The sequence below is a fragment of the Protopterus annectens genome, chromosome 7.part0 (genome assembly GCF_019279795.1).
Source record: "Protopterus annectens isolate FY-2018-M chromosome 7.part0, PAN1.0, whole genome shotgun sequence".
Classification (NCBI taxonomy): domain Eukaryota; kingdom Metazoa; phylum Chordata; order Ceratodontiformes; family Protopteridae; genus Protopterus; species Protopterus annectens.
This window is the reverse complement of record NC_056739.1, coordinates 1,105,707,440-1,105,730,595: the sequence shown is the minus strand read 5'-3', so window position 1 is coordinate 1,105,730,595 and position 23,156 is coordinate 1,105,707,440.

The following is a 23,156-nucleotide window of genomic DNA, read 5'->3' as shown; positions in this document are numbered from 1 at the left end:
TTTTTTTTAGTGTCTCATGTGGAAAAAAAGACATTTAAGTACATCTCAAGCACACTCAGCCATGAGAAAACAGAGTAATAAAACAATTCACTGATTCTTGCTATATGGTCAATAAAATATCTTAACCATATCTTGTTTAAATTGTTAAGTCACAGATGGCTAGCATTACACCTTGTCTAGATATCTGGCCCTGGGGCTACAGTTCAAAGGCTGAAAAAAGCAAATGCTTCAAGCTTAACATCATAGAACAAGGAAAAACTGTACCCACATGTCAAGTTTTTCTCATCATAAATAATCTTCTTTTTATGTAATCTAAACCCACGGGTACCACATGCAAATAAAAGTATGATTTATGAAGTATTGTTTTTCTGCCTGCATGTAATTTTACAGTCTTTAAACACATTTTTTCATAGAACTGCATGTAGTTTTCTTCTGGTATTTGTCAGCAATTTATGCATTACAAAAGTAATCTTTGTGGTAAGCCATTCAGAAGAGGGAGAAATAACAACATCAAATACATTAATTCTGTCTCCAGGGTCAATACAAGTCTGATCAGGAGTGTGACATTAACCACCTCAGATTGTGTCTAAGCTGTTAGTCACAGATGACAAATGTAACACCTTATCTTGAAACTGATTTGGAACTACAGTTCTGAGTGTGAAAAAAAAACCGCTACACACATTCAAGCCTAATATTTAAATGCATCTTAAAATATTATGTCAGGATTAATTACTAATAAAAAACAAAGAAAGTAAAAGACACTGAAAATGATAGACTGATACTGTTGCGAAAGACACCCAGAAAAGAAAGAAATCCCACTAATTCCACTGCAAATTATGGTACAGACAGGACAAAATGTGGTTATGGTCCAGCTACTTCTTTGCACAGTACATGAACAAATGAACTAAAATTGGGAGTCTGTCTTTTGCATTGTAAACCACTGAGTGTACAAACTACTGTAGCATGTTTTTTTTTTTCTAAATATCCTGCTTTTACATCAGTTTTATTGTGGACGTACCATAAGAAATTATCTGAGCTACTTTACTCTTCTCTTGTACTAAGGTTAGTGACTACGACTTTAACCCACATAAGATCTGCTATATTTTTATACTGATTTTAAATGGCTCTGTTATCTAGAAAGATTGCGTGTGTGTGTGTGTCTTTTGGCTTTTCCCGGTTAGGGGTCGCCACAGCAGAACTCCGGTCCGCTAATGATTGGCAGTAGAGTTATACATGCTGGCTTGCCGGGCCTAACGCACAACCTTCAACGAAGGAACGCCCATTCACGCATGTCGTCACACAGTAGACGCTTTAACTGAGAATCGAACGGGCAACGTCTAACTGTGAGGCGACAACGCTACCGCAGCGCCACCACCGCAGTTTTATCTAGAAAGATTGTGTACTGATGCCTAAAAAGTTGCTGTAAAGTCAGACTTCATAATATAAAAGGATGTTTTGTGTTAGTATCAGAAGGTGAAACAAATCAAATGTAAAGGAAAAGATTCCTGTGTGACTAAATGGGGGCTTGTTATCCTTCAAGCAAATTTTAAACAAGTAATCTGGTATGTGTGTGCGCGCACGTGTGTGTTTGTAAAATTTATTGGCATCTGTCATGAAAACTGCATGATGACTTTGCTACCTTGACAACTGACATGTTAATGTTTTTCAGCAGTACATCAGTAATGAGGTTTGTTCAAGACAGCATTAAAATGAGGGAGATACTTCAGACTGGAAGAATTATTTTCAGTTACTGTGTCAGTGGCTCAGCAGGTAACATCCTCCTCTTTGATGCTGGAAGACCAGAAAACTGTGGGTTCTATTCCCACACCAAGAGCTTGACACTGCAGTACAGCATACAGAGGGTTATGATTGGGTCTCTAATCATAACTACATTATTATGTGTTCAAGACAGAGATGCCAAGAAATTTGCTCTCGAGGTGAATCTTGGCATCCATGTTGAGAACACAAGTTATGATCTGTGAGATAGGAGCATAAATCTTTGTAGTGCATTGAGTCTTATCTACCATATATGCTATCAGTTGCAAAAGATAAACAAAACTTAATGTGTTTTACTGACTTTGAAAGCAAGTAAAGCACTTAATGACTGCTGTTGCATAGACAGCAAGTAAGGAAAAAGTCAGGAACAGTTTCTAAATGCTGCCCTAATTTAAATAAGTTACTTCCAGACTGATGTCTGTACGGGCTCCAAACCATTTTTGTCTTGTCATTTACACCGTACCTTTTCAATATACTCTTCAAACTGCAGTGTACTACTGAAAGCCTTCACATCACAAGCAAGAACCTTACCAGCTTCCCTTTTTTTCATAATACTATTCACTTCTTTCATCATAATCAATACATTTACTTATTTTCCCCTCTTTCCACACATCCCCTCATGTATTGCCTTTCTTATTACTTTATAAAAACTTTTCTGTAAAATTTTAATAAATCTATTTTCTGTATTCCCTACTATAGTAAGTCTCCAGTTCTACACACTTTCTCTTTCTCTTTTTCTATATATGAAAATCATAATTTCTTCACCTGTTTCTTTATACTGTATACCGTCACATAATCATTCATGCATTACCTGTAAGAATATCCCCTTTTTTTTGTCACTCATCCCTTTATAAAAGACATAACTCAAACCATCTAGCACTGAAGCACTCCCTTCTTTTATTTCTTCCACACTCCCTTCATTTATTCTTTCAAATGTACCTTCCAATTCATCCTTGCTTCCTCCATTTCAAACCACTGTATCTCTTCCTTCATCTGCTTTACATTCCATATAATTGTCTTTCTTTCTTTCCATTTTGCATGTATATTCTTAACATAAAGTACTGCTATTTTCATTATGTCTTCTTGTCTGTAACATACTGTGCCACTACTATCCTTTAAACCATATATTTCACATTATTTTTTAAAAAAGTAATCTCTTTTTTCATCTCTTAGAAATATATGTCTTGAAATAATATCCCATGATACTTTTCTTTATTTTCCTCACGTATTTCTCTTTGTGACCACACATTTCATATTTATGTCTTGTTATCTTCATAGATTCCTTTATAATTCTTTTATTTTCATGTTTTTCTCACTTCCCTATGTCAGCTTCCAAATATCTCCTTTCCATCCTATCTAATATATTTTAGCCATTTCTCCAGGTATTTTCTTCAATCACTTGAATTCAACAGCCTCATCTTTTTCACACATTATTGCCTAAACTGCACACATGATCCATAAATCATGCTATGTGCTTGTTTTCGCGTACTTCACATAATCTTTCTAACAGCAATAAATAATGTGATTTTAATATTTCCTCTTAAATATATATATATATTTTCACTCCTTTCCTACAATCTTCTGTTCTTAATTATTTCCCCATATAGTTTAATACCCTATTCTATTTTTTTTTCTTTTCCTAAAGTTGCAGTTAAAGTTTCCCATAACTATAATGCCCATGTTTATTATTACAAACTTCATCTCTTCAAACATTTTAGCACCATCTCCCACTACCACATATGCATAAATTACAATTATTCAAAGTGGCTTATTGTTTGGATGTCCAAATAACCATTCTTCCCAGAATTTTCCCCATAACATCAAGCACTTTCATTGGTTCATAGGTGATTGCTAGACTAATGGCTCAGTCAGTAATACCCAGGATATGATGACATGTGGGATAAAGTAGTATCAGGGTACTGTGGCTTTGGGTGTTGGAGCCCTGAGTCATTTTACAGACTGCCTCTGTCCATAAGGGGCATGAGCAGTACCCTGGGAGTGAATTTACAGTTCCCCATCCATTTATCCAAATTCTTCTTGAAGAGAGTGAGGGACAGGCTTTGTTTATGAAGATGGGAATTTTATTCCATAGATGAGGTAGCCGTTGGAATGCAGTTCTGTCTCTCCAGAAAGTTCTATTAGAGTCATACATAAGGTTCAGGTCCATGGAACAAGTAACCCTTGTATAATTTTTTTCTGACAAATATGTAAACTTTTCATCAAGGTTGGATCAGAGAATGCTCTGTAGGTCAGGAGTAAGTTACCTCTCAATAAACAATATGAGATTTATTAAAGGGATAGGGCCTTTAGTCTGTCTGCATAAGACATGTGTCTTGCGCTTTGTATTTTTTAGTGAGACACCTTTGGGGCTGTTCCAGTTGGTGTAAGCTCCCGGTTAGGTACATACAGAAGGAAGCATTGTACTCGATTATGGGCTTGTTAAGGGCTGAGTACAATGGCACTATGACTTCTTTTGACCTTGATGCCATGCCTTTACTTATAAGTTGAGCCACAAAGAAGGATTTCCTCACTACCAGAGCTACCTGGTGGTCAAAGCTTAACTTACTACCTATCTCTGTTCCCAGGTCATATTTTCATTTTTATCATGATCACTATACCTGAACATGCATCCTTTCTAAAACTCCACATTGTTCGTCTTCCCATACTCTCTTCAATTGTTTTTTTTTTCTTTTCAGTTTCTAAACAATGTGTGTCTTCCAGACATACATCAGCTTCTGTTTCCTGACATCACTGATACAACATCAGTCCCCCTACTTTTTACTGTTAACATTCACAGGTACCCCTTTCTTGTTTTTGTGTTCTTTTTACCCTACTTTGTAACTTCCTCTTCCTCATCCTGGTTACAATGGAATTAACTTCATCTTCCTCCAGCTACACCTAGTTTTCCTGCTTCAACAGTTCCCAACACTTCATGCTGATTGTTAATTTCAACATTAAATACATTATCACCTTCAGCTGTTCTACACTTTCCTCATTGTTCTGTACAGTTACATTTTGGACAGAAACATCTTTATTGCTTTCATTCACATCAGTATTGTCTATAATAATGTCTTCCTTTTCCCTTTCCATGTCATTTATTTAATCCATTATATCTTCCTGTCACATTGCACAGTCACACCAGCAATGGCCTTCCATGTTGCACTTTCTGCAAATCACTTCAACTACTTAGCAGAATGCCTCTACTCCCAATACTGACAGCGCCTTCTGTTTATACAGTCCTGATTTACATCTAATAAGTTCCCATAAAAAAATGTCCTCAACATTTTATTATTCTGTTTTATTCTATTTAGCACAACAATACTTGGTAAATGTATCAATTTACCTTTATTAACTTGTAATGATGTCCAAGGTCCATTCCACACTTTATGACATTCATCTATTACTTTGTTATGACAGACAGGTTGATAAAATTCAGAATAAAAGTTCATTTCTGAAATGACCCTTGTTCATAGGTTCATAAGATGATACTAGGCTATTGGCCCAAAGACCCTTATAAGCCTAGCCAAGAATTTCGTCCATGTTGCCTCAAAGTCAGCATGTTTCCCCCTGTCCAGCAGGGACACAGTTGGGATCCCAGGGGTGTATCTTCTGTTGCCCATCCAGTCATGCAGGTTCCTCTTAAAGAGGGCTAGAATGGTACTCTGCTTGACATGGAGAGGGAGCCTATTCTACAGATGGAGGAGTCTTTGGGACACAAATTTATCCTGCCAACGAGTTATATTAATATCACAGACCAGGTTAAGGCCTTGCATGCAGGTCATACGAATGGAGTTTGACTTACGGATATGCAGCAACTCCATCAAGGCTGGGTCAGAGATGGCCTTGTATGCCAGACACAGGTCATCTCTGAGCAGTCTATACAAGACTGAGTAGAGGGACAAGACTTTTAGCCTATCTGTATAGGATAGGTGTTTGAGACCCTGGATTTTCCTGGTCAGGAACCTGTGTGATCTCTCCAGCTGCTACATGTGCTTGGCAAGGTACATGCCGAAGTGGGCATTGTACTCAATGGATCTGATAAGGAGGTAGTACAGGGATGTTATGACTTCCTTGTTCCTGGATGAAATACCCTTATTTATGAGGTGGGCCATGTAGAAAGCCTTCCATATAACAGAGGCAACGTGGTGGTCAAAAGTCAGGTTTTTATCAACCTGGGTGCCCAAGTCCCTAACGACTGATTGCGTGCTTAGTACATTGTTATTAATGTGATAATTAGTGGGGATGCCATTTTCACAAAAGGGGATAATGATGCATTTCTTGGCATTCAGTTTGAGGCCATGCTTCTGGCACCAGTCATTAGTTTGGGTAAGGCCCTCTTGAAGGATGTTCACATCACTAGGGGAATTTAAGACAGTGCCCAGCTTGCAGTCATCTGCAAACTTGGTCAGCCACAGACCACTGGTTTTGGCTTTCACCTCAAAAAAGTATATCCCAAACAGTAGGGGCCCCAAGACCGATCCTTGGGGTACACCACTCGTTACAGGTCTACTACTAGAGGTGGCTTCCCCTATTTTGACTGAGTGGGTTCTATCAGTAAGTCAGTTAGCTACCCATCTGGTAACATATGGGTTGATGCCAAGCTGGGAGGGTTTATCTATTATGTCCAAGTGGGGAATAGTGTTGAAGGCTCTGGCTAGGTCAAGGTAGATGGTGTGCACTGTCTTCCCCTCGTCCATGGCTTTGGTGACTGTTTCAAAGAAATCAACCAAGTTTAACAGGCATGATCTCTCCCTCTGACAAAACCAAACTATGTGGGGTCAAGCGTGTGGAAGTCACCAATGTCCTTGTTTATAAGGTCCATGATAATGCATTCCATGGCCTTGAAGATCAGGCTAATTAGGCTGATGGGCCTATAGTTGCCTGGGTCAGTGGACACTCTACCTTTGTGTAGCAGGATGACAGTGGCTGTCCTCCATTCAACTGGGATGAAGCTGGTGCTCAGGCTTTGGTTGAATAGGGTGCCTAATGGAGCTGAGAGCTCATGCCTGAATTCATGTAGGATAGAACCAGGGATGTTATCGGGTCCCATGGAGACTGTATTGTTTGTCTTTGAGAGGGCATTAAAGACTTGCTCCTTGGTGATGAGGGGAGGGGTCAGGTGCTGGGGATGTCCTGGTTTACTGATGGGGGAGACGGGGGGGTGAAATTTTCACTAAACCTGTCTGCCAGCAGGTTGGCTATATCTATAGCATTTTTGTATGTAGTGTTATTCACCACCAGTTCAGAGCAGATTTGGGTGTTACCCTTTCATTTGTGGACATATGTGAAGATGGCCTTGTGATTGTCCTTGGTGGGTGTGGCCAATTTGGACTCAAAGTTAGCCTTAGATGATTTCACCTGTGAACTTATTTGATTGTTCAGAAAAAGGAGAGATTGCCTCCCACTTAGCACCTGCTTCTTCTTGGTCCTGGACAGCAATTTTTTCCTTTTATTATACAGTTTGTCACCTCACGGTAAGACATTGTCCTGTTCAATTCTCAGCTAGAGTGTCTTCTGTGTGGAGACATGCATGAATGGGCGTACCTTCATTGAAGGTTGTGTGTCAGGGCCGGCAACTCAGCACGTAAAAATCTACTGTCAATCATTAGCAGACCAGAGTTCTGCTGTGGCGACCCCTAACCAGGAAAAGCCGAAAGACACAACAACAACAACAACAATATTATAGAGTTTGTTTATTTGCTGCTGTCTACCAGACAGGTTTACTCTTCCTTGAGAAAGATGATTTGGTTCTTGTTCTAAATTACACTGATCTTTTTTTTTTTTTTTAGGTTGCACATTTATATTTGCAAACACATACCCTGTGATTCAGAGAATTTCTCTCTGCTTGCACTAAATGCCTAGCATAGGTTGGTCAATTATTGTGAAGGAGAGAAGTTCCAAATCAGAGACATAGTATAGCCTCATGAGAAAATCTCATTTTCATGTCTCTAAACTGAACACTGGTCTGTTAGACCTGAGTCTGCTAATGTTCTCCCTAGCAGCTCATGCATGACATTAGCAAAAGAACCCACACTACACAAACATGCGCACACACATAGGGATTAATGCCCAGCTTTGTAAGTTTATCTATGATTCCAGAGTGGGGTATGGTGTCGAAGGCCTTGGCGAGGTTCAGATAGGCTGTATGGACCACCTTAGCCTCGTCCATAGCTCTTGAGACTGATTCAAAGAAGTCAATCAGATTCAAAAGACACGATTGGCCCTTCACAAACCTAAACTGGGTGGGGTCCAGTGTTTGAAGGTTGCCAATGTCTTTGTTTATAAGTTCCATGATAATACATTCCATAGCCTTGCAGACCAGGCTAATCAGACTGATGGGACGGTAGTTCCCAGGATCCAAGGTGGATCCCCACTTGTGGAGTGTGATGACAGTAGCTGTGCACCACTCAGTGGGTAAGAAGCCTTAGGTGAGGCTATGATTAAACATGACACTTAGGTTAGGTTCCAGCTCATTTTGTAGTTCATGTAGTACACAGCCCGGGATATCATCTGGTCCCATGTTATGTATTTTACCTCCTGGAATTTCAGACACTGGTGGTCTGAAGAGATCCAGTGTCTTTAACCCACCACTGCTACCCAGTATTGATATTTTTGAAAGGCTATATGAATATAGTATTAGGGAGTGGTGTCGTAACAACAGTAAACTTCGATTTTACAACTTGAGTAATGCTGAAAGGAATGCATTGTTTTCCTTGGTCAAGGAAAACAACATACACATTATGAATCCTGACAAAGGGGATGGGGTTGTGATTATGAACAAGAATATGTATTCTTCCAAGATGCTCGAGTATTTATACAACAGGATCTTTTTTGTGAAAGTATCCCTCAATAAGATCAACATTGCCTATCATGGCATTGATTTGGTCTTGGAAGAAATTTTTACTACATTTGACATACCAGTCCATCTTAGGGAATACCTTCAAGTTGTCAAACCCAGGGTTTCTGGTATTTTCGGTATTCCCAAGATTCACAAGTCTGTCCACAACCCACCACTTAGACCTATTGTAGCGTCTGGGGGATCAAAGACTGAGCCCTTGCCCAAATATGTGGATTTCAGGCTTAAAACATTTTCATCAGACAAACCTCACATTCTCAAGGATTCTTGGCATTTTTTGGATGTGCTCTCTTCTACCCCCTACATTGAGGATGTTATTCTTGTCACTATTGACATTAAGGGTTTATTCTCTGTTATTCCTCATGAGGAGGGTATGGAGTTATTTCATTATGCCATATGTAAAGGTACCAGCTTGACTAATAGTGACATTTTGTTGATTTTGCAATGTATGTAACTTGTCCTTACTAACAATTTTGCATATTTTGAGGGCGAGTATTTCAAGAAGCATAGGGGGGTTGCCATGGGAGCAGCCTCTGCCCCTACCTTTGCAAATATGGTGTTGTTGTCATGGGAAACAACCAAAGTGTTGAATTCATCTTTTAATACCTATGTGAAATTATACTTAAGGTATTTGGATGACATTTTTATTTTGTAGAGTGGTAATAGCAAGTAACTAGTTATTTTTGTGGCATTTTTGAATAGTTTCATTGCTTTTCTTGAATTTACTTGTCGTTGCCATCAATAAGAGATCAATTTTCTTGACATTTTGTTATATAAGGATCTCACTAACCAGCGGTTTAAATCTAACATCTTTAGAAAAACTACTATGCCAACTCCTTTTTGCACTTTAATAGCCAACACCCATTGTGGCAGAAGTGCAATTTGGTTAAGGAGTAGCTGATTCGACTGAGTCGTCTAGTATCAGTCAACTCTGTTTTTCAGGACGAGGTTCATAAATTGAAGGCTATGTTTTTTAAAAGGGGTTACCCCCATGAAATGCTTGATTCTGTTGCATAATATGTTATTGATTTTAGGCATTCTAGATACAAACCTATTCTTACTACCGACCACATTACAGCAGTTGGAAACCATGATGTGGTACAAGCCCCTTCTACTTTATCCAATGATCTTTCTAAGGCCCTGGTGTTGCCCTATAGTAGGTGTATTGACAGTTTAAGGTCCGACATTATCCATCATTGTTCCACTGTATTTCTATGTACGGGACATATTGACAGGTTGTGGGCTTCCCCTAGGTTTGTATTCTAGAACAGTAGGAATTTGTAGAGCATTTTTGAATGTTAGGTACCAACTGTGGCAAATGTATTAATCAGTGGGGTATGAAAAAGTGTGGCACTTGCAAACAATGCAGGCTCATCATGGAGGGTCTGGGTATTTACCTTCAAGTTTACCATGATCTTATACCGGTCAGGGGTTGGTACAACTGCAATACAAAAGGCGTGGTGTATATTGCTTTATGTGCTTCTTGTCCATCCTTTTATGTTGGCAAAGACTGTGGGTCCGTCCTTTGAAGCAACACATTTATCAGCATGTGTATGCTATTCATAAGGCTAATCACACCACGCCTTGTACAAGCATAGTTTGGTATGTCAGGATTTTTAAAAAAAATTATTTTTCAATTTTGGAACAGGTTGAACAAAAATTGATGGGAGGAGACTAGGAGAACCTACTTGAAAGAAGGGAGTTCTTTTGACAGATCCTGTTGGATTGTACCAGTCCCCTTGGTATTAATGATTTGATCTCCTTGAAACCTGTTCTTAAGGGGAGATCATTGTGTATTAGTTAACCTGCTATTTCTTATATTTCTTATATTTCTTATTTTTCATCATTTTTTACTCCTTAGTTTTGGAAGTTTTTATATGGTTTTGCTTTTCTGAATGCACACTGCTTTTTGTACATTTTATATTTTATATTTCCTATTTTTCATTTATTTTGTAAATGTTATGTTATATATTTTTGATGTAAGGGTGGGTAGTGTTATTGCATTAAGCCAAGCTATCAATCATAGTTATGTTGGCAGATTTTAACTTTTTAAGTTTTAATTCATGTGGATAACTTAAGGAAAGTGAGGAGATTTTTGGCGCCATATTCAAATGAGACTATTTAAGAAATTTCTTAACGGTGTTTACTTGTTTCTGATGAAGTTTTATATCATTTTGAATGACAGCACTTAAACCTTTTATTATTCTGAGTGTAATAAAATCTGGTTGTAACAACCAGAGCACCATTTTTGTTTTTTACAGTTTTTCTAGTACCCTGCTGTTGTTGTTTTTGTTTAAAAGTTGAACCTAGACGTTTAAAAAACTTTTATACATAACAAGTGGGAATAATAACTTCTTACCATAACAGCAACAGTTGCCATATTATCTTTGTATGAATTGTCTCACGGGTATATACAAAAAAAGAGTAGTGAACTATATTAAGAAATGCAGAGTTCAAACAGCTATGCTGCAAGAGACCCATATGGAAAGAACTCCACATTTGAATTTAATAAAAAAAATATTTCAGGATGGTTATTCAATGGAATATCTGGGACAAAGGTAAGGGGAGTACTTACATTAATTGATAGAGGACTTCCAATAGTGACAGAAGAGTGAAAAAACATAATCATGATATATTTGTGGTAGTAAGGGGATACTGGCAAGGGAGGAGGATTATACTGGCATGTATTTATATTGCACCTAAAACTGCTACAGTGAAACTTAAGCAAATTTTGGGAGAACTAGTGGCTTTCAGGAGAGAATATTACTTACAAGTGGGGGCTGAAATTTGATTTGCAACAGTGAGGATGTGTATGGGGGACTAGAAGAGGAAAATATAAAACCCTGGATCTGTCCCAGTTCAGTTTTGGCAAGGGCAGATCATGCCTGATAAACCTGGTAGACTTTTTTGAGAAAGTGAACAGAGCCATAGATGTAGGCAAAGCTGTGCACACAGCCTATCTTGACTTGGTCAAGGCTTTTGACACTATCCCATATTTGGGCATCACTGACAAACTAACCCAGTTGAATATCAGCCCATATGTTGTCAGGTAGGTTGCAAACTGGCTCACAGATCAACAACACTCTGTCAAAATGGGATACTTTACCTTTAACAGCAGACCTTTCACCAGTGGGGTCCCACAAGGGTCAGTGCTGGGCCCCCTCTTATTTGGCATATACTTCTCAAAACTCCAGGCCAAAATGGAGGGGTTGTGACTAACCAAGTTTGTGGATGACAGCAAATTAGGTGCTATCATGGAATCCCTTACCAATGTCAGTGTACTTCAAAAAGGGGCTTACGCAGACCAATGATTGGTGCCAAAGCCATGGTCTTAAATTACATGCTAAAAAATGCATCATCATTCCCTTTGGTAAAAACAATGTCCCTGCTGATTATAAAATAAACAATAATACCCTAAGTACCAATTCAGTAGTGAGAGACCTGGGAACGCAAGTTGACTGTGACTTCAACTTTGACCACCATGTGTCTACTGTGGTGAGGAAGGCATTCTATGTCTCTGTTGTGCTAAAAGCTTTTGTGCTCTGGATTTATTAACAAACAACAGTTGCTTAACAGCAATCTGTCTATACTCATGCATATTATCTAAGTAATCCCTTATTTTCTTTTTAGCACTCTGAAAATGAGTGACAGAAAGTAGAAAGGTTTGTTGCCAAGCTTAGTGAGCCTATAACAAGGAATGTGGTTTTATGGACGGGAGGTAAACATTTAACATTAATACAACAATGATGATCCACAGGGAAGCAGAATGTAAGAAAATACCACTGATGTTGGTAGGTCTTGATGCAGAGAAAGCATTCGATAGAGTAAGTTGGGATTTTATGAGTAGGGCAATGCAAGCATTTGCATTCCCTGTCACAATAATAAATTTACTTAGGAGGATATATGAGGGATTGAAGGTGAAAATTAAGGTGTGTGTGGGTCCTCCCTGAAAAGTTCTGTTTGAACAGAGGAATCAGGCAGGGGTGTTCTATTTCCTCTTTATTATTTGCATTATATTTAGAACCACTGACAAAGAAAATAAGGGACTCAGAAATTCAGGGATATAATTGGTATGGTAATCAAGAAAAGTTAGCTTTATCTGAAGATGATATTATTTTGTACCTGATAAAACCAGAAAAGGACATTTAAATGTGGAACATTCTGAGACAGATTCAAGTTTTTTGGGGATACAAAATTAATGAAGATAAAACAAAGGCATTGCTGTAAATTATGTATCCACATACAAATTAACTCAGCAATACCCATAATTATGACAACATGATAAAATGAAGCACTTACGAGTATGGGTTAAAAATAATTCTGTTATGGCAGCTAAAGATATGTGGGCAGAGACTAAACAAAAGATAATACAAAAACTGAGAAACTGGAAGCTCTGTTTTATGGATATGGATAGCAAGATACAAGCGGAGAAAATGTATTTAATCCCTTTAGCTTTATACGCAGGTCAGGCATATTTTTATCAACCAGAGGAGAAGTTGTGGATAGTAATTAATAAAGCATCGAAAGACTTTATCTGGGAGAGGAAGAGGGCAAGATTCAAGTGGGAGAAGTTGATCCTTCCAATAGAACAAGGTGGTTTCAAATTAACTGATATGAAGGGGATATTTCAGAGCTACACACTTAAGTCTCCTCCTACACATAGCACAAGAAGAAAGCTATAACTCAAAGTGAAAAATGATGATGGTGAAACAGGGGGGAAGCTCAAAAAGTAAACAGAGACTGGGATTTTGGATGCAGATCTGTAAAGAAAATGACAACAGCCATACAGAATACTATATTGATAAAGAAGCAGTATTCTAAGAATTTAGCCAACATGAGAAAAGAGAAAGAAAATTCTGCCACTATAGATAACTGCAATTAGTGTTACAGAGAATAGGCAAGAGGAGGCTAGAATTTATAGGAGAACACTAGCAAAGGAACCAAGGTATTTGGAGCAAATAATTAGAGAGGGAAAGGAAATAGAATGGGAAGAGGCCAAGAATACATTTGGACTCCAGACTAGAGACTGCATTCCCAATCAAGGACTGATATCAAAGTACAGGCAAAGAGAAAGGAATAAGGGGATCCTAAATGAAAGGTGAGCACTGGTAGAGTTTTTATTCAAACCTAAAACAAAAGCTGCCATTAAAGAAAGGGAAAATTGGTAGAGCATATTTAGTACTGGATGGTGAGTATTGGAATCAATCGGAGAAGGTTAGAAAGGCTTGGGAGGAGAGATTGGATAAGCAATTCACAAAGAAACAATGGGAGGATATAATATGGCTCCCAGATATGCAATAAGTCTAGAAGATTTAGGATTTTTGCTTATAAGTGTTTCAACAGGTGATTTTATAACCCAAGCAGACTCCAAAGATTTTTTCCTTAAGTAGATTGCAAATGTTGGAGGTATAATAGGAAAGAAAGAAGTAATTGGGAACATATTTTGGGGAGTTAGCAGACTTTAAAAGTTCCCTGGAGACCACTCTGTCAGAAATACTGGGTGAGCAAATTGTTACTAAGGAAATGATTTTTGAGCTGTGACACAGGATCTGAATTGCCTAGACATAGTGAAGCCCTGCTGAGTTTAATTCTGGTGGCTGCCAAAAAGCAGTTACAAGAAAATGGAAATCAAAGTGTAAACAAACACTACTAGTAGTGAATATAGTAATAAAGATAAAAGAACTGGAAGTGGGATCTTTAGTAAAAGGTAGGAGCAAATTACATAGAAAAAAATGGGAAATGTGGGAACAATACATACAGAATAATGTTTTACAGGAGGAATGAGGTTTAAGGGAAGTCAGTAATTGAATGAGGTATGTCATGTTTAATTGACAATGATTGTATAGAAGATTATATATGATGTATAATGTTTGCAACTGAAAATATGTCAATATGGTTTGTTTGCATTTATATAAATGTATGATTGCCTTTGTCATAAGTGATAATTCAATAAAGATTTTGTTTTGCAAAAAAAAAAAAAAGACTACTGCCATAACAGTGAATGTCTGCCTGCAGTCTTTGATGGCATTCACTTTTTCTCATAGAGTAAAATTTTACTCATCCAAGCAATTCTCAGAATATCACTCAACTGACATAAGCATGCAGCTTCATCCATATGAATGCTCTTCAAGATAAGGCCCCTGCAAGTGGAAAACCACAGGGATAGAGCAACTTAAGAATCAGAAGAGCTTACCAAGATTTGGAAACATTCCAAGATAAGGCTTTTGCATCACAGTATGCCTTTCTGCATGCCAGGGATAGTACTTCCATGGAAAACAGAAACTTTTATGTCACAGTCATTTAGAAAGTTCTTTGGTAGAGAAAACGACTTAAAAGCCAATTTACAGAATGACTCTGTGCCCAAATGTAGTAAAGCTCTAAAATCTTTCACAGTGTAACACAAATGAGTTATAACTTTGTCCCTACACATTTATCAGTTTACTGGCTGCCCATTTTTAGTTTTCATTGTGACAATACATCACTTTCTTTCTCTGAAGTTAAGCGCAGGTCTTTCCACTGACTCCTTCTATCCAGTTGCAGATGCATATGACCTGTGTGTATGGTCAGCTCTCAGTGCCACAGACTTGTCAAGTCCTTGCTGCTTTGCCACTTGTTCTGCTACTACTATCCTCTTTTTTGCTGTGCTACATTACTTTTATACCACCTCATTTGACAAAACAGTTTAAATAACATCTGCAGAAAAGTTTAAATCCACATTATTAGCGTATCCCTGAAAAACCTCTGTACACAGCTTTACCACCACCCCCACCCCACCCCTGTAAAATCACAGAATGATCATCCATCTTTGACTCACACATCATACGTCCCAACATGTCATTATCAATGCCTCCTTCTACTATCACTGTTATGTTTTTACTCTGTTATTCTCTATTTCCATGATATCTGCAGGATCAATGGTCTGCTCTTTTTTCACTTGCAGTTTTTTGTTTTCTGTTTTTCTTCTTCAGCTAGCAGAAGCCCTCTGGTACCATCTAGACAAAGAGTAGGGAATACTTACCCTAGAGCCCTGGCCAAATTTGCCCTAGTCACTATAAATACCACCTTTGGTCTTCCCTGAAAAGAGGTTGCAGGCCTAGTCAGACTAATTCAGTCAACAATGTGTGCATAAAATAAATAAATAAAACTATTTTTTCCATTCTTTTAAAACAAATCTATTATTTATGGAGATTCTGTATTTGTAAGTAAACATGTGCTGCAAAATGCAACTTTATAACAGAAAATGATATGTTTTTTAAACTGAAACATAGTTTTCTGCACAAATGATGTTTTTACAAAAACTGTGCGCTTAGGTCTTAAAAGATTAACAATGTTTTTTTAGAAAAACATCTTCTCTCCCTTACTATATGATCAACACCTACATGTTAAGTTTGTCTTTGCCTTGTGAAAGTGATAATACATCAACTGCCAATGATGGCTTCTTCTTTTAAAGTCCTAAAACAGAATTTATAGACAAAGCAGTGAACAGTTTCACAAAAGCTGCTGATAAAACAGCTGGAAACTTTTTGCAGATGTAAGGTTATCTAGGAATGTGTGATAATGGCTGGCATTATACTTTCACTGAGTGGTGGAAGAACTATTTTACATCAAAATTGCACATATTTATATAAAACTAAGGTAGAACAAACAATGTACATGAACAATACAATTGCCCTTTTACTAAGTGTAATAATAACCCTCAGGATAGGTATTATTGAAGAACAACAGACCATCCAGTAGCAATTATGCCTTCTGCTAAGAGTCACTTCTCAAAACATCTCTGAAAGGTCCATTACTCCACAATAATGCCCACCTGTCAGATATTTTCACTTGTTTATTTTACCTCAAATTCTAAAGTGAAAACTAATGAACAGATATGAGAAGTCAAAGATTTGAAATAGCTACATAAAAATTTGTTCCTGATACTGCTACCAAAGAAGAAAAAGACAACATAGATTTTTTTTAATGAAACCAGAGTATTTTCTCCTAATGTAAAGAAATACAAAAATTAAAAAAGTAATGATTTTCAGTATTTTGTATTCAGAAACCTAGAACAGTTTAAGAATGTGATTTTTTTTTTAAATTTGCAGGATGTTCATATTTAGACCCAATAAAATTATACATGTGTGCTGTGTTGCTACCTTCAAAACTACAAAAATTACAGTATGTACTATGAAATCTTAGCACAGCATAATGAAATGAATGACTCTCGGTACAATGTCTTTGTGGTTAGCATAACATTGTGAATGTGCTACATCCTGTGGAAATGGATGGATTCTTGAAACCTCTGTTTGTATGCAATATTGAAATGTGCATTTTATTCAGCAAGCATAATGGTCATTGGTCACCTCTGAAAACATATTTAAATTTATTGAAGACTCTTACAATCTGCAATGTATTTCTCAAAGGAGTCTTCACCCCTCACCCAAATGTGTGCGTGTAAAAGTTTTGTATATTGCTGTGTGTGTGTGTGTGTGTGTGTGTGTGTGTGTGTGTGTGTGTGTGTGTGTGTGTGTGTGTGTGTGTGTGTGTGTGTGTGTGTGTGTGCGTGTGGATTACTTGTTTTCTTACTTGACAAGATGACCACAAAGTCATAACACCTTGAAGTAAGTGTCAGGCATGGTTGACTAGCTGTGTGTACATTTTCTCATTCGCTGCAGCTGCTTCTTTTAACATTAAGCTGTTGTATCTAGTGGGTTTCAGCTGGTTAACAAAGGCTAACAACTTGCCTGCAGCCGCAGAAGTAGATTTTAGTATCTTATGTATCTATTATTCCAAGGATGGTTCTCCTATAATAGGTATGTTACTAGTCTGAAAGTGCTTATCTAAAACTTTCTGGTTGGCGTACATACCTGCTACCATAAAAGTCTTGTCCTGGTGCCTAGTAGAATGACACCAACTTTTCACTGCCCCCCCGTCATCATACAGTTTGTCTTTCTTACTCCATATATATAACTGACCTACTGGTTCTCTACAGCAATAAGCCAAACCTTTTTTCATGTATATTTGTCCAGACTCTAAACAGAAACAGATACAGTGCATGATGTATGCACGATACAAGGGAACAACGAATGTATAAACTATACAAGAGCATGGCTGATGACATACACAAGTTCTGCACTTCTTGCAAAACACAAGCACTGAGCACTTAACAAATATGAAAGATGTGAACTTTTTAATGCATATTGGCTGTGTACTCTTGTCTACATAGTAACAGATCAAAATATTAAGTATGTTCAAGATAAAAGAAGTCCATGGCAATCACAATTTTTATCTTTTTTTAAGATTTTTACTGTTTCCATAGATCAAAGGACAGCTACAATGGACTGTGATCTGTAACATAGATTAGTATAGCTTTAAGACATACAGTACAATTCTGTTAGGGAGGTTGCATGTCATGATCATTTTTTCAGTATTAGTCAGTCAAAGTAAAGACCTCATGGATTCTGGCAACACACCTGCACTATCTGTGTCATTTATGGGCACTGATAAAAATTAGAAATGTTACAGCATCATCAAAAGGTAATGGTGATTAGAGAGTGGAAGGAATACATTTCTTCATGAAATTTTTTGAAATTATAAGACCGGTAAATGATGCAATGGTGACCAGAGGTATCAGGAATACCTGCACAAGGCTATGGCAGATCATATACTGAGCAGAGCTTCTAAATGCTGAGAAATTTGTAGGCTTTACAGGGCTACTGATCGGGTTTGATAGGTTTTGTGAATACAAGGAACAATTTCCTTTACTGAGTCTAAGCATCAGCAAAAACAAATCCCTGCACATTGTAAACTGTCATCAAAAAAGGCAACAACTGTTATTTATGCACAAGTAGCAAAGCACATTACACAGCTGCACTGACACTAAATTATTTAATTAAAGCATCTGGGGTGTGAATGGCATGAGGCTAATGGAAGAGGACCCATATACTTATGATAAATGCTTTCCAGCCTTTTAATGCTTATATTTTACATTTTAATAATAGTTTTAAGTATTTTTTAATATTAATGCTATTTTTTTAAAACAAAAATACAAGTCTTTGATTCTTAAAGTTTCAGTAGGCTTAGCAGGGGTGGTTCCTTTTTCAAGACAGTCTTGCAGAGCATAATGAAAGAAATTAAATACAACAATGTGTAAGTAAGGCATATTAATAGGCATATAGAGATATTGTAAAACCGAAGAAAATATTTATACTACAGCACATTTATGCCTAAGTAGTATACGTGTGTGTGTGTGTGTGTGTGTGTGTGTGTGTGTGTGTGTGTGTGTGTGTGTGTGTGTGTGTGTGTGTGCGTGTGTGTGTGTGTGCATGTATGAGTGTCTAAACATATGCAAAAACACACACACATGCACACACATATCATATAGGAAGGTACACTGTCACAAACTGGATTTTTAAAATGAACCATGCTCTACCTATATGAAATCAAAATAACTGACCATATACTGTTAGTGAGCAAGTCAGAGTGAGCCTTTATTGAAAAGTATACAGAGGAACAAGTTGCAAGGTACAGGCATCCTAATATATTCTCTGTATGAATCTGCTAGAATCACTGTAATGGGTTTGATTCAGGACTGATGAAGCCAAATGGTTTAGTGATCTGTATATTATATTTTTGTAGGATGGAGCCTTCAAGGCATCTAGCCTCAGTTCCTTCTCCCCCTTTTCTAGCCCACTGCCAAAAGCAGTATTTTCATAGAGGAATGGTGGTACTGAGTCCTTTATAAATGGTCATTGGCCGAAATGGACAGCTAACTTACTGCAGAGGATCCTAACGAAGTGCCAGGGGAGAAGTAAACAGCTCTGCTAAAGGCTGTGCAAAACAGAGAGGTCACTTTAGTCTACAAGCTTAATGTAGCAATACCCCCAAAAGCAACTAAAGAAAAAAGTGTTATAACCTGTGTTGCATGCCGCTGAGCTTTGAGATCTAAATCTTAGGTAAGGCTGCCAGAATGCGGACCTTATACTATAAATATGAGTGCCACGCCCTACGTAATTGCAGAACATAGTAGTCATTTGGAGTACAACACCAAGTTTTCTCATTGGATTTTTTAGCTTATTTTTTTCTCCCATGCAGTTGACCATCAGCACAACCCACTGCCTCTCCTCAATTCTCAATCTTTGTACCCTTCCTCGTCTCCATCAGACTCAGTCTGATTAAGGCTGAGAGAAAAAGGAAGGGATTAAGGCATTCCAGGACTATGTCATACAATTGCCATGGAGGGTTTCTGCTAATACGCTAATTCACATTTCCCTGGACACTTACCTGTTAACATACGATGAGTGGATATAAAATGCAGATGTGCTGGAATGTTGTGCCATCTGCACAGTGACTCAGCCAATGTCCTCCACCTTAAGGTCAATGCCCACCTCCATATCCCTGGCCTCCACCTGAGATTAGACAGTGGGTGTCATCCGAGGAAAAAACGCTCACCCCGGCTAAGTTTTCTCATTGACTAAACCCTCACGCAACTCACATGTCAGGACAGCAAAGTATTTTGAATGAGAGGAATGTTTAGGTTTTGCATGTTTTTGGGCTGTCTCATTGCATGTGTTCAAGCAAGTAGAGTCAACAAGGATCGCAGTCAGTCACTTTCTGGGGCCAATGCAACTGCTCTGGTCTATATAAGACTTAAGTACACACAATTGTTGTAAGCCCATTCCTCCAGTGGTGTCAAATATATTTGCAAATTACTACCAACCATTTTAGCTATAGCATCTGAGCAATAAAGTCAACATTTTCTTTCCATGATAACAACAGTATTCATTTATGACACTGTGAACAGAGAAGGACTAAGTTCTGTACCTGTAAAGTTTGTTGAGAAAACACGGGCAGGATAATTATAAGGTGAATACAAACATTGAAAGAAGTGACTCTTGAGCCATAAGCAGGAAAAATAATCCATAGGAATGCTTCAGGGTTAACAAGCCACAGGGACTGGCTAATTGAATGACCCCATTTGTATATTTCCTGCAGACATGGCTCAACAGAGTGCTGTGCCAATACCCACATCACCAATAACCAATAGTATGGCACAGGGGTTAGGTCAATTAGGTAGTAAGTAGCTGTCAGCAACAGATATGGACTTGATTTGCATAGCTTACTTTTACACACTATGTGATTCTAATAAAGTGACTTTAAGAGCTTAAAGTTCACAGATCGCCCGTGACTATTTTGTCTTGCTTATTAAACTCACAGATCTACAGATGCATAATATCTGCTTAATGAAAGGTTTTGAAAACATTATACATATGAGATAATTACATTTAGGTTCATAGGTACTTACTAGGCTATTGATCTGTAATGATTTTAAGAAGCCTAGCCTTACGTTCCCATGACAGTTTTTATCCCTTATATTTTGCATAGGTATAACCCAGAGATGGGATGAACAAGGATATGTTGGGACATTTACATGCTTAACCATTTCATGACGGGGGGGTGCTAAACAGCGGTGGATTGGGGGGTCTGAATTTGCAATACCCATCCATTTATCCAAATTACATTTGAATAGTGTAGAAGTACTTTGCTTTATGTGTAGTGGAAGACTGTCCCACAGAAGTGACATCCTCTGTCATACATATCTGTCCTCTAACGTGTTCTATTTACTTTGCAAAAAAGATTGAAATCCGTTGAGCAGGTCTTTATGATACCTTCAGACTTGTGAAATGTAATAGGTCTGGTCTGTTGTCTATATGTGAGGCAGAGTTTGCCTCTCTGTAGCCTGTATGATACTGAGAGGAGGAACAAGGCTTTGAGATGGTCTGCATAGTTTTTACGATTTAGGTCTTTGATTTCTTTAGCAAGAAAGCATTATGGTTATTTCAGCTGTGACAAATATTTGGACTAGAGGCACATTATAGTCAATGATTTGAGTAATGAGTGCCAAGTACAATGGAGCAATTACATCCCTGTACCTGGACACAATATCTCTAGATATAAGCTGTACAATCAGAAATGACTCCCTTACAACAGTGGATACATGGAGATCAAAGGACAATTCATTGTCAAAATGAACTCCAGATCCCTGAATACGGGATCAGTTTTTGGGGGTGTATTCTCAATGTGATCAATACAAGAGGAGACACACTTGACAAAGGATACAATTATGCACATGCTGGCATTTAGTTTTAGTCCATGGTTTTGATGCCTGCTATTTGTTCAGAATAGGCCATCTTGGAAGATCTTGGTGTACTCTTGGGAGTTTATGATGGCACCATGTTTACAGTTGTCTGCAGACTTGGTCAGCAACAAACCCTTAAAATTAGTTTTGACCTCAAAGAAGTAAATGCCAAAGAGTAGTGGTCCAAGGACTGAATTCTGAAGTAAACTGCCAGGGCAAATTTTTTTTTTTTTTTTTTGGAAGAGGTAGAACTTCTCATCCTAACTTCTTGGGTTCTATTTGTAAGCCTGTTTGCTATCCAGTGAGTTTATTTATTTTATTTATTTTTATTTATTCAGTTTGATTACCGGGGAGGTCCACTGGGCTAGGGGGCCCATTTTCAGTGGAGGCCCGGGGAGAAAAGCTCCACAGAACAAAGTTTATTTAGATGCACATTTTTCAAAGATAGTAAAAAATACATACAGTATGGTTCATTCACCAAGAAATAAACAATCAATACAATTACAATTTAGTTCAAGAGATAAATGAGAATACAGTATAATAGCTAGAAGTAATATTTAGTTATGAGTACAAATTAGTAATTGAGAGTGAGGTTAGGAAGGTGAGAGGTTAGCCAGGAGTGAAGGGGGAGGAGGGTTTGAGAGTTAAGGGTGGAAGAGTGCAGTTGCATTTCCTGTTTAGGTAGAGGTAGGAATGAAGTTGAGATTTGAAGTTATTGTGGTTGTAGCAGGTCCTTAGAAAGGAGGGCAGAGCATTCCATTTTTTTGCTAGGGTAAAGGATAAGAGAAGCTGGCCAGCTGGGCGCTTAGGTTTATGAATGGTGATCAGGTTTTGATGAGAAGATCTAAGAGGTCTGAGGGGGGAATATGGTTGCAGTATGTTGGATAGTGCGGAGCAGTTTGAGGGTTGGAATAATAATTTGTGAACTGTGGTTAATTGGTGAAAGTCTAGTAGGTTGGGTAGTTCAAGCCAATCTAAGGAGTGAAGAGAATTGCAATGGTGAGAGGAGGATTTGGCACTGGTGGCAAATCTGGAAATTTTGTTGTAGCATATTTCCAGTTTGGAGGTAAGTGTGGAAGATAAGCTAGTGAGCAGGGGAGAGCCATACATGAGAGAGGGAAGGAGACAGGTAGAGGCGAGAGTTAGTCTGGAGGAAGGAGAGAAGAAGTGGTTGTTTCTGTAAAGTAGGCCAAGTTTTACGTGAGTTTTTTTTTATGTTTAGCTGGATATGGGAGTTAAATTTTTGTCAATAGTGACACCGAGAAGTTTAGCAGAGGATACAATCTCTACTGGGGAGTTGTTAAGGCTGGTAATATGAAGAGAGTTTACATCAAGAGGGGATAATTTAGAGGGGGAGAATAGAAGAATCTTGGTTTTATTGGCATTAAGAGAGAGGTGATTTAG